Genomic DNA, 15,742 nt, shown 5'->3' on the forward strand with positions numbered 1-15,742 from the left:
CCCTCTATGCTCACTCACCTCTTTTGCCCCTCTTTTTCGCTATCGGAACGACTACTCCGTCCTTCCACGCCTCTGGAAAACCCTCTCCTTTCCATACTCTCCTGCATACTTCCCATAACGCCTTTCTTAAACCACTTCCCCCATAACTCCACACTTCATTTCCTATCTCGTCCTCTCCCGCCGCTTTACCTTTTTTCAGCCCTTTCAGCACTCTCTCTACTTCCTCCCATCCTATCTCCTTCTCTTTCTCCACTTCCCCCTCCGCCCCTTACTCTCCCTCCTCTCCTTCTCCAAGCCTTCGCTTATATTCCGTTCCTTCTAACATCACCCTAAAGTATTTATCCCACTCCTCTATTGTTATCTCCTTATTAATTTCTACCCTTCTTCTCCTTTCCTTGTTTATTACTTCCCACACCTGCTTCTCTGTTCTCGCCTCTCTTGCCTCTTTCAGCAGATTTCCCTTTTTTCTTCCTTTTTCCTCACACATTTCCTTATACTCCTTCTTTCTTCTCTTATGATCTTCTTTGTGTTTTCTTCCTCTTTTCCAGTCTCTTAATAACTTTTCTACCTCCTCCCTCTTCTTCCTACAGTCCCCATCCCACCATACTCCCTTTCCTTCTGCCCCTCTTTTTACTCTTCTCACCCTTACTTCCATCTTAATTCTTTTTGTCAACTTTTCGACCTCTTTATCTATTGCCCCCCTACCTATTTCTACCTCCTCCGTCCTTCTTCTAAACTCCTCTCTTGCCTCTTTCGACCAGTCCGTCTTTTAAACCCACCTCTCTCCCTCCGCTATTGTCCCTCTCCTCTCACCAACCCCCCCCTTTGTCCACCCGTACTGCTACTGATTGGTGATCCGAATCTACCTCACACCCCATCTCCAATCTTGTCACTCTTTCCCAAGCTTTTCTAACTCCTATTGCGTAATTGATCACTGTTTCTTCCCTTCCTCCTGTAAAAGTCACCTCCCCCTCCTCATCTCCCTCCTTTGCTCCGTTCATAATTTCCCATCCTTCCTCTTCCATCCATCTAATCAGCCCTTCCCCCTACCTATTTATCATTTTATCTTTTGATTTTCTTTCAACAACTCCCTCTTCTCCATCCTCTAGCGCTCCTTTCTCCCCTGTTCTCGCATTGAAATCGCCCCCCAATATCCATCTCTCCTCTCTCCCTTCCCCCTCTTTTACCGATTTTATCTTACCCATCATCTTATCCAAGTTGCCGCTTACGTAAACTGTTGCCAATCTCCATTTCTCCTTCTTCCATCTTACTTCTCTAATCATTGAACTCTCCTTCTCCACCCATTCTTCTTCCTCTTCTAACCCTTTTCTGACTCCCATCATTATTCCACCTATTGCTCTTCCTTTTCTTCCAACTCTTTCTTTCCTTGCACCCTGTATACTCCAGTTGAACTCCTTTGGCACCCTATTCTTCATTTTCTCCCATTCCTCCTGTTCCAGCCACGTCTCCACCAACCTCACGATATCCCACTCTTTTATCCTTTCCCAAAACCCTTCTTGTTTTTCCTTCACTCCCGCTACATTCCAAAAGCCTATCTTTAGGCTTCCTTCCTGTTCTTTCCCCTCCTCCTCCATTCTCCTGCATTCCTTTCTTCCCCCTTTCCCCATTCTCCCCTACTTTACCTCTTTTTCACTTCTTTTTCCTCATCCCAACTCCACCACTTCCCCTCTATCCAAATCTTTCCGTACTTTACCCAAGCTCTCCTCCTATTCCTTCTCTCCTTCTCAGCTATCCTCTACAGGCTCCATTACATTTTTCTTTCCTTCAAGGTCATGTCATCCTCTATTCTTTCCATCCTTCCTTTCAACACATTCTTCCTCTGCATTACCTCTCTTTTTCTTTCTCTATCTTTTAACCTAATTAAAACCATTTTCTTCTCTTTCTTCGTCTTACTTCCTATCTCTTTTACCTCCTCTATTTCTCCCTCCACCCCCATCTCTAGCCATATCTTCTCTACCGCTTCTTTTAGCATTCCCTCTTCCACCTCCACCCCTTTTACTACTACATTGTTTCTCCTTCTGTCTCTCTCTTCTAACTCTCCCCACCTTTCTAGCTCTCTTACTTTCACTTCCATTGCTTTATCTCTTTTTCCTATCTCTTACTTTCCTTCCTTTTTCACTTCTCCCTGCCCTTCCTTCCTTCCATCTTTTTCCTTCTCTATACTCTCCAGTCTTTCTTTCAACTCTTCTATCTCCTTCTTCAATTCCTCCCTTTCCTTCTGCCATTTCACCTTTCTTTCCTCCACATCCGCCCTCATCTTCTTAATCTCATTTTTTATCATTTCTTTCTCTTTCTTGCTTTCTACCTTCTACCCTCTCTTTCTGTTCTTTCTTTAATTTCCGTATTTCCTCCATCATTTTACTCATTATCCTTATCATCTGTTCTTTCCCCTCTGGCGATCTCACCATTTTCCTACTCCTTTTAAACGCCTTTTCCTTTTCTCCTCTTCCCCCTTCCTCTCCTTTTCTGTTAAAATAATCATCCATATCCGCTTTATCCTTTCCCTCAATTTCCTTTTTCATCCCCTCTACTCTCCTTTTTATCCCCTGCCTTCCTCTCACCTTCTTTATTCTATCGTCTCCTTTTCTCGCTATCTCGCTTCAAATCTACCGCCGCCCTACTCCTTCCTCTTCTCTCTCCGAGATGTCACTACCTGTTCTCTCAGCCTTTCTTACTCTTCACCCGCGATGTCACCACCTCTCAACCGCCTGCCAAACTTCACTTTTTCTCTAAGGTGTCCCTAACCTCTTTCTGACCACACACCGTTACTAACTAACATCTCCTCTTCTACCCTTCCTTGCTTCTCGCCACCACTTCCACCGCCTTCGCCACCTCTCCCTTCCCTCCACCACTACTCTCCTCTCTGCTACTACTCCTAATCTCACTCTATGCTTTATTTTTCGCTCTCTATCGCGCTTGCTAACCACCCGCTTCCACCGCCTCCTACACCAAAAGTCCCTCTCCCTCTCTTATTAATTAATCACATATTATTTTATTTTTCAGACTCCCTTGTACTTTTTCAATCTTTTTCATTCTTACTCATTCTCTCTCATTTTATCTCATTTTGTTTTATTTAATTTGTTTGATTCACTCTCAATTACGTTCTTTTCATCACTATCTTTATGTAGTCTCCTTCCACTGTCTTTGTATAGTTTCCTTCTTTCTCATCTATTCTGCATCATTTTTCTAATTTTATTGCATTTTACTGCTTTACCTTCTCTCATTCTTTTTTATTCTTATTTGTTCTCACTCATAATGCTTCATTTTCGCTCATTGTCTTCTCTTTATTTCTCCCATTCTTTTTTATCTTCTCTGATTCTCTCTGATTTTTGTTCATGTCCTATTATTCAATTTTATTCTCATCTATTCTCTTAAATTCATATCCTGTCGTCCTAATTCTGTCTCTTTTCGCATTTTGCAGCCATTTTTTCTTATTCTCACTAATTCTCTCTCTCTCTCTCGCTCTCCCTCTCTCCCTTCTCTCTCCCTCTCCCCCTCTACCCCTCTCTATTCCTCCCTCCCTTCCTTCCTCCCTCTCTCTCTTTCTATCCCCCCCTCTCTCTCTCTCTCTCTCTCTTTCCCCCTCTTCCTCTTCCTCTCTCTCCTTTTTTCTGCCTCTTGGCTCTCCTCTTTCCTTTTTTTTATTTTTTCTTTCTTCTATTTTTTTTAACTTTATGATATCTTAATCATAAAGAATAAAAGAATCATATATTACATAAAACACGCTGTAGCTATCTTCATCGTTGATGTGATCATGATTTATAGCATCAGTTATATCAATTATTGTTTAAAAATTTAAAGAAAAAAAAATTTGCTTTTTCTTGTCACGCAATGACTCAACGTAAATTTTTTTTTTTAATAGGACGGACTTTAAAAAAAGCTCTAAAAAGAATAAAAAATGAAAAAAATTAACAAATAAAGAAGCTTTCAAAAGTATGAAATAATACTTTTAAGAATTTCTTTCAATTTTTTGAAGTCGGCGCCAAATTAATGATAATTTTAATAGCGTTTTTCATTGGCAGAATTAGTGCGCACTTACAAGTACGCTCCAGTTCTGCCAAAGAAAAACGCTATAAGTATTCTTTTCAATTTTTTGAAGTCGACGCCAAATTGATTTAGTAATTATTAATTTGGCGCCGACTTCAAAAAATTGAAAAAAAAAAAAACTTAAAAATATTATTAATTTGGCGCCGACTTCAAAACATTGAAAGAAATTCTTAAAAGCATTATTTCATACCTTTTAAAACTTCTTTATTTTTTAATTTTTTTCATTTTTTTAGAGCTTTTTTTGAAATCGGTTTTATTAAAAAAAATTTTTTTTTACATCATACTTCTTTAGTGCGTTATTCAGTTGATACGAATCAAAAATAATAATTTATTATTTGCTTGTAATTATTAAGTATGCATATTTCCATACTGCTCCGTACCCTGATGTTCTAACGCGATATTTTATGTACTACAACTTTCCGGAGCAAGGATTGCTCTACAGTGAAAACCGCATCCGTCCAGTAGTTTCAGAAAAAATCGTGGACATACCCACATACATCATACTCGCCGAATTGAGAACCTCCTTTTTGAAGTCGGTTAAAAATAAATTATATTTAATTTTTTATTATGAAATTAAATTTTACACATGACTGTTATGTCACATAAAAATTGATATATAAATATATTTTAAAAAATAGAAAAAACAATTAAAATTTTAAAAATTGCTCAAAATCTTTAAAAAAGATAGAACCGATTTCAAAAAAACTGTAAAAAATAAGAAAAAATTTAAAAAGTAAAGAGAGCTTTACATTTTTTCTTACTTTTTAGAGCTTTTTTGAAGTCAGTTCTATTAAAATTTTTTTTTATTTTATACTTTTTTAGTGCTTTATTCATTTAATATGATTAAAAAATAATATATAATCCATAATATAATTCATAATATATAATACATTTGCTGTTATAAACATTTTTAACACTTGCATGCATTGCATTTTTATATATTATTTACATAAAAATACGATGCATGCAAGTGAAATGTTTATAACAGCAAGTGCATTCATTTCTGTGCAAAACACGTATTATATGATGTTCATCCTTTACAGAGAAATCAACGAATCTGTTGTATATTGAAATTAATGAGCGGTAGTGTATATAAAGAAGTTAACTAATATATAAATTTAAATATATTTGCAATATAATAAATATTTTTATAATATATTATACCTTTCTCTTTATTGTTTCTTCTCTTCTCCTTCTTTCTTCTTTTTCTATCTCTATATCTTTCTCTCGTCTTAAAATACTTTTTACTTTTTTATAAACAGTTTAAGGTATCGATACAATAAATATAAATAATACTATAAAAGCTACATTTGGATGAAACGGTAATAATTTACACATCCTACCTCTATAATTATGTTAAAATCATAATAGCGTAATAAATGAAAACGACTCATAGGAATAAATGTGATAGTATTTATGAAATAAAATTAAGTATGAAATATACATTTAAGAAATATTACTTTAATGATTATATTATCTTACGCGTTATTAACATTCCATACAGGCGAAGCAAATAGATGCTATGATATACAAGATACCTTTAAACAATTGTTTCATTTTCTAACATTTTCCAGATATACTGTAGTATAATCGTATAATCGTCATATTTTTTTACACAGGAATACTAACGCAAAATTATTCGGACATTGTCACTACTAAAATTAAAAAATCAGATGAAGGGTTAGGTAATGTACACATTTTTAATTCACATATCTCTCATTTATTACCCATCATCATTTCATAATGATACATTTGCAACGAAATAGATATGCCAGTACCCAAAACGTATATCTGTAATCTAAACACAAGTTTTTATATTCTGGAAACGATACAAGTGTCTTAAAATACTTTTTACTTGTTTATAAGCAGCATAAAATATCGATACTATCCGAATAATATAAAAGCTACATTTGGATGGAACGATAACAATTTAGACACCCTACCTCTATAATTATATTAAAATCATCAGATATACTGTAATATAATCGTCATATTTTTTTTACACAGAAATACTAACGCAAATTATTCGGACATTGTCACTAAAAAATTAGATAAAGATAGTTTGTAATCATACAAAGATACTGTTTAGTTAATGTACACATCTTTTTAATTCACATATCCCTCATTTACTACCGATCATCATTTCATAATGATGCATTTGCAACGAAATAGATACGTCAGCAACATTCGAAACCATCGACTGGAAAAAGCATTCCTCTTGGTCTATTCGTTGTGACGGATAAAATCGTATAATTTCAGCACTGAGCAGTGGATTCACTTCAATTGATGCGATTTTAAGACAGAGCTCAATTCAAAGAATCCTCGTTGTTACTAAATATACTTACAAGGCCTGTGAATAGCGCTAATTTCCCTGCCATGCGCATATCTTTCTTTTTCGTGGCTATATCCTGATTAGGCATCATCTTGTCCGCAATATGCTTATAGACTTTTCCATTCATCAGCATTAACTTAAAAAATAAAAAAGCCGTCGTACCATCTGAAATCGTTATATATAATTGTCTTAGTACTTGCAACTCGCATCAATTCTACTGTATTTAATGCTAATATAGGTCACGATTTAGATTTTTCTGTGCTTTGCACACTCACTACGCTATACAAAAATTTACTTTAAATGCTGTAATCTTTTCAACGTGTTAAGATTCTTAAATATGCAAGATACAACTCACGTTGCTTGACCGTGTTCTTTAACATGGCTTAAAAACATAGTTGCAACTTCTTTGTCAAAAGAACGTACACGATTCCAACACAATATCTTGACCATCGGAAGACTTGACAGTTATCTAAAAAAAATAAGAAAAAATTTTAAAAAATAAAAAAAGCTTTACATTTTTTCTTACTTTTTAGAGCTTTTTTGAAGTCGGTTTTATTAAAAAAATTTTTTTATTTTATACTTTTTTAATGCTTTATTCATTTAACATGATTAAAAAATAATATGTAATCTCTTTCAAATATTATATATCTTTCTACTTCTTTCTGCACTTTTTCAATCAGTATCTCCAATATTTTTGCAATATTTTAACCATACAGGATAACTCCATCTGTTTTTGTTACATATAAAATTTTATTGCATTGTCTCGTATACTCTCCTTTGGTTTTAGGCTGTGTAATTCCTTACTTGTTGTCGTAATTGGATATCATTTGAGGATAACATTTTCTTGTAATTTTTATTTGAGAAAAGTCGCTATTTTATAATTTAAATAAATCTTCGGGTAATTATGAAGAAAAGTGGCTTCCTCACCGATTTGTCTAAAACTTAATAAATATTGTGTAGGTCTACCTAGCTTACTGGCTGAAAAAGTGCAAAAAAGGGAGCCTTAAAAAATCTTTATTAAAACTTCCTATACACATAAAATCCCGAAAAGACGTAAAATGTAAGTGTAAGAAAATCGACCAATCCCAATCAAGTATTGTGCTGTCCGTAATCCCAGTAAAAGAAAATATTAGATTAAAATTGATCGATTTTCTTATGCTTATTACCTTTTATGTCTTTATGGGATTTTATGTGTGAAGCGGGGAGCACACACTTCTGCACAACGCATAATGCGTAAGCATAAGAAAATTTATTGGTCTATTTCCTTATGCACATGTGTATGGACCAATCAATTTTCTTATGCTTACGCATTATGCGTTGTGCAGAAGTGTGTGCTCCCCACTTAAAGATCTTTAAGCCCCGGACACACACTTTTTCGTAACAGTAAAGTTTCGACCAATCGCTTTGTTCGATTCGGGAACATACGGTCGTACATACGTTCCCGACTCAAGCAACGCGATTGGTCGAAACTTTCTGTTACTGTTACGAAAAACTGTGTGTCCGAGCCCTTAAAGGCTATTGCACATAACAAAGTTTAAAGGTCAATCCAGACAAACTTGCATAGCGCATAAACATAAGCATAAGAGAATTGATTGGTCCATATGCATGTGCATAAGGAAATAGACCAATCCGTTTCTTTATGCATATGGTTATGCACCTATGCAAGTTTGTCTGGATAGACTTTTATGGCTTCTGCCCACAGAACACGGAAACGCTTGCCGCGCGGCAAGAAGCGACACGGTAGCTAATAAACTTTTGGTTCTTACAGAAAAGTGACACGTTGCTTGGTTACCGCGTCGCTCCTTGCTGCGCAGCAAGCGTTTCCGCGTCCTGTGGGCAGAGGCCATTAGTCATAATTGTAAGGCCATAAGAAAATAGACCAATCACACTCGATTATTCTTCAAACGCAAGGAGAATAATCGATTATGATTGGTTTATTTTTTTACGACCTTACGATTATGGCTGAATCTTTGTTACGTGCAATGGCCTTAAGTTTGATCAAAATAAGCTCATAATCGTATTCATATATCGCATCGTTTATATTAAAGGAAATTCAAGGTTTATTGTACTAATTGCCAGTTTACGTACAGAAATGTTTTATTTTTAAATTATGATCAAATTACAATCAATACAAATATATCGGAAACAAGCAAGTTAGAGAATATATCTCAGTTTTTTGGCTACCATAAGAATATTCAGATAAAATGACAGCTATTTTGTTAGGTGTCGATATATTGCATCAACCGCCATGTGTTTTTGCAAAATTCATGAGATACGTCTTATTAGTTATTATCATATCCGGAAGAAGAAACAACTGTTTTAAATTGATAACTGATTTTTAATAAATGTTGATAATCAATTTAAAACAATTAATCATATCTATTTTATAGCTTAGTATAGTAAAAAGCTAGTTTATTTGTTCACATATCCACATTTCAACTAATTGTAAGTAGTATTATAGTAATAAAGGTATGCACTAAGTCTGTACTTTAGCTAGATATCATAAAACATGTATCATTCTTTCTCTCTGGTACATCATACATTGGTATTACTAAGTATAAATTTACATTCTTTTTAACCCTTAAATGCCACCCGGGGTCCAACGGACCCCAGACCCTTTAGAATGATATATTTTCAAATGTTCCCGCCAAAAATGGAGCTCATATTTATTTATTTATTATTTTTTATTTTTTTTATTTTGGAGCCAATATTTTAACTGTTGGCGATCTTAATTTTTTATACTATGTTGAAATTGAAATTTTAACAATATAAGCATTTTATTCTCTTTTCTAAGCCTTGAACAACATTGAAAATAATTTTCATAACTAAATATCAAAAAATCAATAAGTAAGGAGACATTTTTCATGCTGGGGTCTTTCAGACCCCATGTGTCATTTACGAGATTCTTGAGAGGTGTGGCATTTAAGGGTTAAATCATACGAAACAATGCAGAAAAAAACTCGATATCGAATCTTAAAGTTTGATATAGTGTATGCTTAGACTGTAATAAAAGTAAAAATATATATGTATATTTATATATTTATATATATATATATATATATATATAGATTTACTTATATTAATTATATATATATATATATATATATATATTTATTTATTTTAATTTTATGTATATATATATATATATATATATATAATTAAAAGAAAAGAAAAAAGAGAAAAAAAGAAAGAAAAGACGCTAAATTACATGAAAAGTGTATTCGGAAATAAAAATCAATTCCTTATGTACATCTGATCATGTTAGATTCGAACAAATGATTTTTGTCATCATCATAATGCTATTAATCAACACAGCTTTAAAACGTAAAAATCTAATGTTGTTAAATAACTCTACTAATAATCGTAAATCAAAAACTAAATTTTCTCAAGTAAATAGAGAGGAACACCTTTGAACCAGAATTTCTTGAAGCTGCCGCCTACCATTGTTACGATTAAATAATAACAGAAATCCATTTTCCTTGTGCCGCATCAAGTTACATCTTAGTTATGTCGCATTCGTTTTTCGGTTTTCATAATCACCTCCGACAGCGCGTATCAAAATAATCAACGAAATTATCGGATCAAGTAATAAAGTAATAAAGTATCAAAGCAACAATACATATTTTACCTCAATACGGAACATTCGTGAAAAGTATGTTGAATAATTTGCCCATCGGATTAAGACTCTATTAAGCTAAATTAAATAAACTCGATATCGGAACGATACCAGAACATCACATTGCGAATACCAAATTGTATATATTGTGTAAGTACTGAGCGACATATCTAGATGAAAAATCTATCCAGAGCAATAATTGACGTACAAGCCGCACGTTATCCAGTCTAATATTGGATCGTTAAACATTAACGAGTGACCAAGATATACCATACGGTACATCCACATAAATTAGAAGTTTGGTATAAAAATGAGGCACAATCAAGGAATCCTTCTTACCAAATGCTACTCCTCTATCTCCTAATGAATGTATCCGTATATCAAACATGACAGTGTAATTACCATCATTAAACTAAACCATGCATGGATATTAATATTAGGTGTCCTTAAATGTGTTTAAAGAGAATGACGATTTCTTAAACGACTGTCGTATTCTTATGTCGGTAACAAACAGTCTTAACAACGAGCGTAGACTAATCATGTCGCGTTCCATAATCGTGTAGTCCTTGTATCGGTATGCGTCACATTACGAGCTGGGAATTAATAACTCTCATCAGGTATAACATAGCAACGTTAGTAGCGATTGACGATTAGCGACAACGCAACGTAGTTGCTCAGCCACTGTACCATTAACAAGAGCTTCTTTAGGCTTATTGCTCTGCTGCATACGAGGAGGATGAGACCGATGTTCTTTTTGGCCTTTAGATCCTTGCGAACTGTTGTTAAACGTAGATACGTCGTTCACGGGTGTTCCTTCCTTGCTATTCATGGTCGATTAGTCGCATGGGCCGGCATTACTGCCTAAACAAATGTATATAGATTAACTCTAAATGTATTCATATATATATACAAATATGCGCGTCAGCCTACCGATCAAGCACGTCTTTCACACGTACACACGCACACGTGTACACGCGCACGCACGCACACGCGCGATCAATAAGTATTATTATTATTACCTTTATCAATGCTTGAAACGTCTTGGCTGTTTAAAACAGTGTCTTCGTCATCAGTAGTACGACGATATTCGTCTCTACGATCTCTACGCTGGGTTGGAAAACGACCTTGTTTGCCACTCATATATCCCGAATTATCGGCACCTCTCTGATAACCGCCTCTTGGCAGTAAATCCCGAACGCAATCTTCACTGCTGTCCAAAGTATCTCTACGTAATCTTAAAGAACGTATTCAAACAAATTAGTCGTTATAATGCAGACAAAAAAACTTTTCCAAGAAGGCAGACGTATACCTTTACAACTTAATGTGCCACGTTGATTTTTACGCGCAGACTGTGAAGAAGTTGTTGAATTTGTAGAAGTGCAGCAACCAAGTCATAAGAACGCTTCAACATTGCAGTCCTTTGATTTATCTTATACTGATTTTCGAGTTCGGTTAGACAAGCTGCAAATTAAAAAATCAATAAATAACATATAAACAGATTACTAATTATAACCACACGCACAATCTAAATATAAATGTAAATATATTAATTAATAAATTACCTTAACAATTTTCCTTCCTTAATCCAGTCTTGATCGTGATAATATTTCTTAGTTTTGACATATGCAACAAATGTATTTCTCAGGAACATCCTTTTCCTTTTCAATAAAATTACAATGTCCATGTTGCCAGCAGAGACAGAGATCATTAAACCGTCCTCTTCCATAAAACCACATGTGCAATTTATTATTTCTTTTCTCCGAAGTTGTTCTACTTTTACCAGTTTTTTCAATAAAATTACAATGTCCATGTTGCCAGCAGAGACAGAGATCATTAAACCGTCCTCTTCCATAAAACCACATGTGCAATTTATTATTTTTTTTCTCCGAAGTTGTTCTACTTTTACCAGTTCGCCGTTAATCATCATCATCACCCCTTCGCTCTCTGTAATAAGTCATCACATTTATATAAAACAATAAATAACGTATAAACAGATTACTATATATAAATAATTATAATTATACGCACAATCAAAATATACGCACAATCAAAATATATAAATGTAAATATATTAATAAATAAATTACCTTGACAATTTTCCTTCCTTAATCCACAGTTCTGATCGTGATAATATTTCTTAGAGACGGCCGTAGTCGATATGGATTTTGACATATGTAACAAATGTATTTCTCAGAAACATCCTTTTCCTTTTTTAATACAAAATTACAATGTCCATGTTGCCAGCATAATATATTAACCTCTTAACGACACGACGCGAGCTGTCACATCACGACACACACGCACGAAGCTCGCACGAATCTCGCGATCTCGATCACCGGCTTCGACCGGCCAATCACGCACGCGGAAAAGGTGCAACAATACGACTCGACCACGGGCCAACTTCTCGCGTCCACATGGATTTTTTTATATAGGATATGTATAGCATTAACATTAATCATGCTATATTGCGATTATGTTTTATGTTGAAATTGAAAAATATATACAAGGTGTACAACTAAAAGGGTTACAGATTATTATTTTTAAAAAACTAAGCAAAATATTAAATTGTTGTTTTCTTTAGAAATAATAGTCCGTAACACCTTTAGCTTGTACATACTGTTTATAAGATTAAGATGCGTAACACTACAAAAAGGCGTAATATCCGTACAAAATTACCTATTTTAAAAAAAGGTAAAAAAAGGCGCCAAGTACACGCATAGTAGTGTATATGTATTATGTTGTTACCTCGAAAAAAACAAAGTGGTAGTATTATACCTCCAAATAGCTTTACCTTGTACATACTGTTTATAAAATGCGTAATACTACAAAAAGGCGTGATATCCGTACAAAATTACCTTTCTTAAAAAAAAGGTAAAGAAAGGCGCCAAGTACACGTATAGTAGTGTATATGTTGTTACCTCGAAAAAAAAAAGAAAGTGGTAGTATTATACTTCGAAAAAACCTAAGTAACAAGTGGTAGGCGTACTCTTTGTATCTCGAAAAATCTCGAAAAAATCTAAGCAGTAGTAACTTTATTTCCAAAAAATTATAACCCAAGTGATACACATCACAAAATTATGTTACCTTATCAAAGAAGAGTCGCGCTTCAAGTGATCTATTACAATTACAAAAAAGAAATGATATCTCTTTCAATTACAGCGCCAATTACAAAGAGAATATATATATTGCCTCAAAAAATAATTGTTGCACTACTTTGAAAAATCTTGACATGGTGTCAATTAGAAAAAGAATGTATGATAACAATTTTATAAGATTAAAAAATTTTATTTAAATTTAACAATTAAGGGAATACAAGATATTTAAATACAAAGTTTACATGTGTATTTTCTAGTGGTCACAAAGAATTACAGAAGAATAGTACAAAATAAAAATATTTTATTAAAATATTTAATCCAACGAGGGAATACAAGGTATTTAAATACAAAGTTTATATATGTATTTTTCAATAGAATAAAAGATTTAATCACAAAGAATTACAGAGGTAACAGTACAAAATAAAAATATTTTATTAAAATACATAAATTTTTCTTGTAAAAAAACTTGGCGCTGCTAGACCTCAAAATTTTAAATAAATAAATAAACTTATCCTATACTTAATTATAAGCCGCATTATTCGCCGTCGTCACGCACACCCATATCACTCGCTCGCACATACACACCACGCTGATAATCATTTTGTTACTCCCGTAGCATTCTTCTCTGAATTATTTTTATTTATTGTTGTCCTTATTTATTTAAAATTTCGAGGTCTAGCAGCGCCAAGTTTTTTTACAAGAAAAATTTATGTATTTTAATAAAATATTTTTATTTTGTACTGTTACCTCTGTAATTCTTTGTGATTAAATCTTTTATTCTATTGAAAAATACATATATAAACTTTGTATTTAAATACCTTGTATTCCCTCGTTGGATTAAATATTTTAATAAAATATTTTTATTTTGTACTATTCTTCTGTAATTCTTTGTGACCACTAGAAAATACTCATGTAAACTTTGTATTTAAATATCTTGTATTCCCTTAATTGTTAAATTTAAATGAAATTTTTTAATCTTATAAAATTGTTATCATACATTCTTTTTCTAATTGACACCATGTCAAGATTTTCAAAGTAGTGCAACAATTATTTTTTGAGGCAATATATATATTCTCTTTGTAATTGGCGCTGTAATTGAAAGAGATATCATTTCTTTTTGTAATTGTAATAGATCACTTGAAGCGCGACTCTTCTTTGATAAGGTAACATAATTTTGTGATGTGTATCACTTGGCTTATAATTTTTTGGAAATAAAGTTACTACTGCTTAGATTTTTTCGAGATTTTTAAACTTTACCCGTGTTTTCTCGAAATGGCATTTTTCGCTAATTTTGCAACGATAAGTCACGAACGGCTGCAGATATCGACTTGATTTTTTTTTAATGAAGATAAAGAATTTTTCCGTAAACTAAACCTATTTTAGCTCACAAAAATTAATTTTTTGTAACTGTTTTAACAACAAATAACTTAAATTTTTCGCAATTTTGTCTTTTTTGGCTGCCATTGTTGTAATCTTGACGTACTTTTTTTTACACTTTAGGTTCAGTCTATGGAGGGGAATCTCACCAACAAAAAAATAGAAAAATTCCAGCTCGTTCATCAGGAATCGTGGCAAGAACAGAGCAGTGTTCGCAAATCGCGCGGTCGCCTTTAATCATCAATATCACCCTTAATTATTTATATTCGTGCGACTTTTCGTTTAGTTCGTTAAGAAAGCACTAACATGCTTCAAAAGAAATTTTATGTATGTTTATTTGTTTGTCCACAACCAACATTACGACATTTGAATTTTACTCAATTTTTGGCCGTTTAAACCTTACTATTCCCCTTAAGGAACTTTCGTTACATTTTTCAAGATTTCCTTACAAATAAAGTTGAGTTTTCACTTTTTGTCAGATTTTTGGAAATAGGCAAAAGTTATAGGAAATAAGATATTACTATATTTAATTAAAAATTGTTCAATTGAGTCTGAGGTACGGTTGTGAATGTGACTAATCGAATTTATATTAAAAGATATTATACTTATAAATTAGTTTAAATTTTAAAACTGGTTTCGATCTCTACTCACGATCTCTACTCCTCTTCAATGGAGTGGTATTTGGTGGACTGAGTATGCCGTTCATTTATTGCCTCCTTTTATTGTTGTTGTAACAATCCCTTCTTAATTTTTTATATCTTCTGTGGAAGGGGTAATCGTAACCTTATTCGACGCCCCTCTTTAAATTAATTCCCAGGTAGCACATATTAGTTTTATATACGTTTCTTGAACGTAGAGGAAAGTCCCCTATTATGAGATACAACATCTATTTTGCATGATTGCCGGAAGTTTATGTGCAGAATTGAAAAATGTAGTAGGCGAGTGCACGCACGATCAAATAATGAATTTTCTACTAAATAGGTTTTACTCTAAGAGCAATAAGTTCATGATGGAACCAACAGATAGAACCTATTAGTTTAGCAGAAACCTTGTTATCGCATATTAGGAGCGTATCTCATAATAGGGGACTTTCCTCTAGACATATTCCACCCCTATATAATATATAGCAAAAATGCAAGGGTTTCTAAAAGTTTTTTTTGTTAAATACAAAGAACAAATATTTCACATTCTAATTTTTTTATAGTAGGGGAGACCAGGGACAAACGTAAAGTAAGATTTGCATGCGGAAGGATC

At 33.4% G+C, this 15,742-nt stretch overlaps 2 long non-coding RNA genes across 6 annotated transcripts; both read right to left on the bottom strand.

Annotated features, from left to right (window-relative positions):
• Nucleotides 1-3,604: 3,604 nt before the first annotated feature.
• Nucleotides 3,605-15,505, bottom strand: LOC139787290 (uncharacterized). Its single transcript, XR_011722593.1, has 3 exons — nt 15,140-15,505; nt 6,756-6,869; nt 3,605-6,565 (listed from the first exon to the last, which is right to left on the bottom strand). It is a non-coding gene; the product is annotated as an uncharacterized lncRNA (long non-coding RNA).
• LOC139787289 (uncharacterized) lies at nt 8,796-12,460 on the bottom strand. Of its 5 annotated transcripts, XR_011722590.1 has the most exons (6): nt 12,104-12,458; nt 11,818-11,960; nt 11,579-11,735; nt 11,326-11,477; nt 11,036-11,250; nt 8,796-10,877 (listed from the first exon to the last, which is right to left on the bottom strand). It is a non-coding gene; the product is annotated as an uncharacterized lncRNA (long non-coding RNA). The 5 variants fall into 5 exon arrangements; XR_011722592.1 differs by having other exon boundaries at nt 11,335-11,477; nt 11,579-11,960; nt 12,104-12,460; XR_011722591.1 differs by having other exon boundaries at nt 8,796-10,873; nt 11,579-11,960; nt 12,104-12,460.
• Nucleotides 15,506-15,742: the final 237 nt, after the last annotated feature.

The sequence above is a fragment of the Temnothorax nylanderi genome, unplaced genomic scaffold (assembly GCF_030848795.1).
Source record: "Temnothorax nylanderi isolate EJ_2023f unplaced genomic scaffold, tnyl_v1.0 TNYL_tig1391_pilon, whole genome shotgun sequence".
In the NCBI taxonomy this organism is placed as follows: Eukaryota; Metazoa; Arthropoda; class Insecta; order Hymenoptera; family Formicidae; genus Temnothorax; species Temnothorax nylanderi.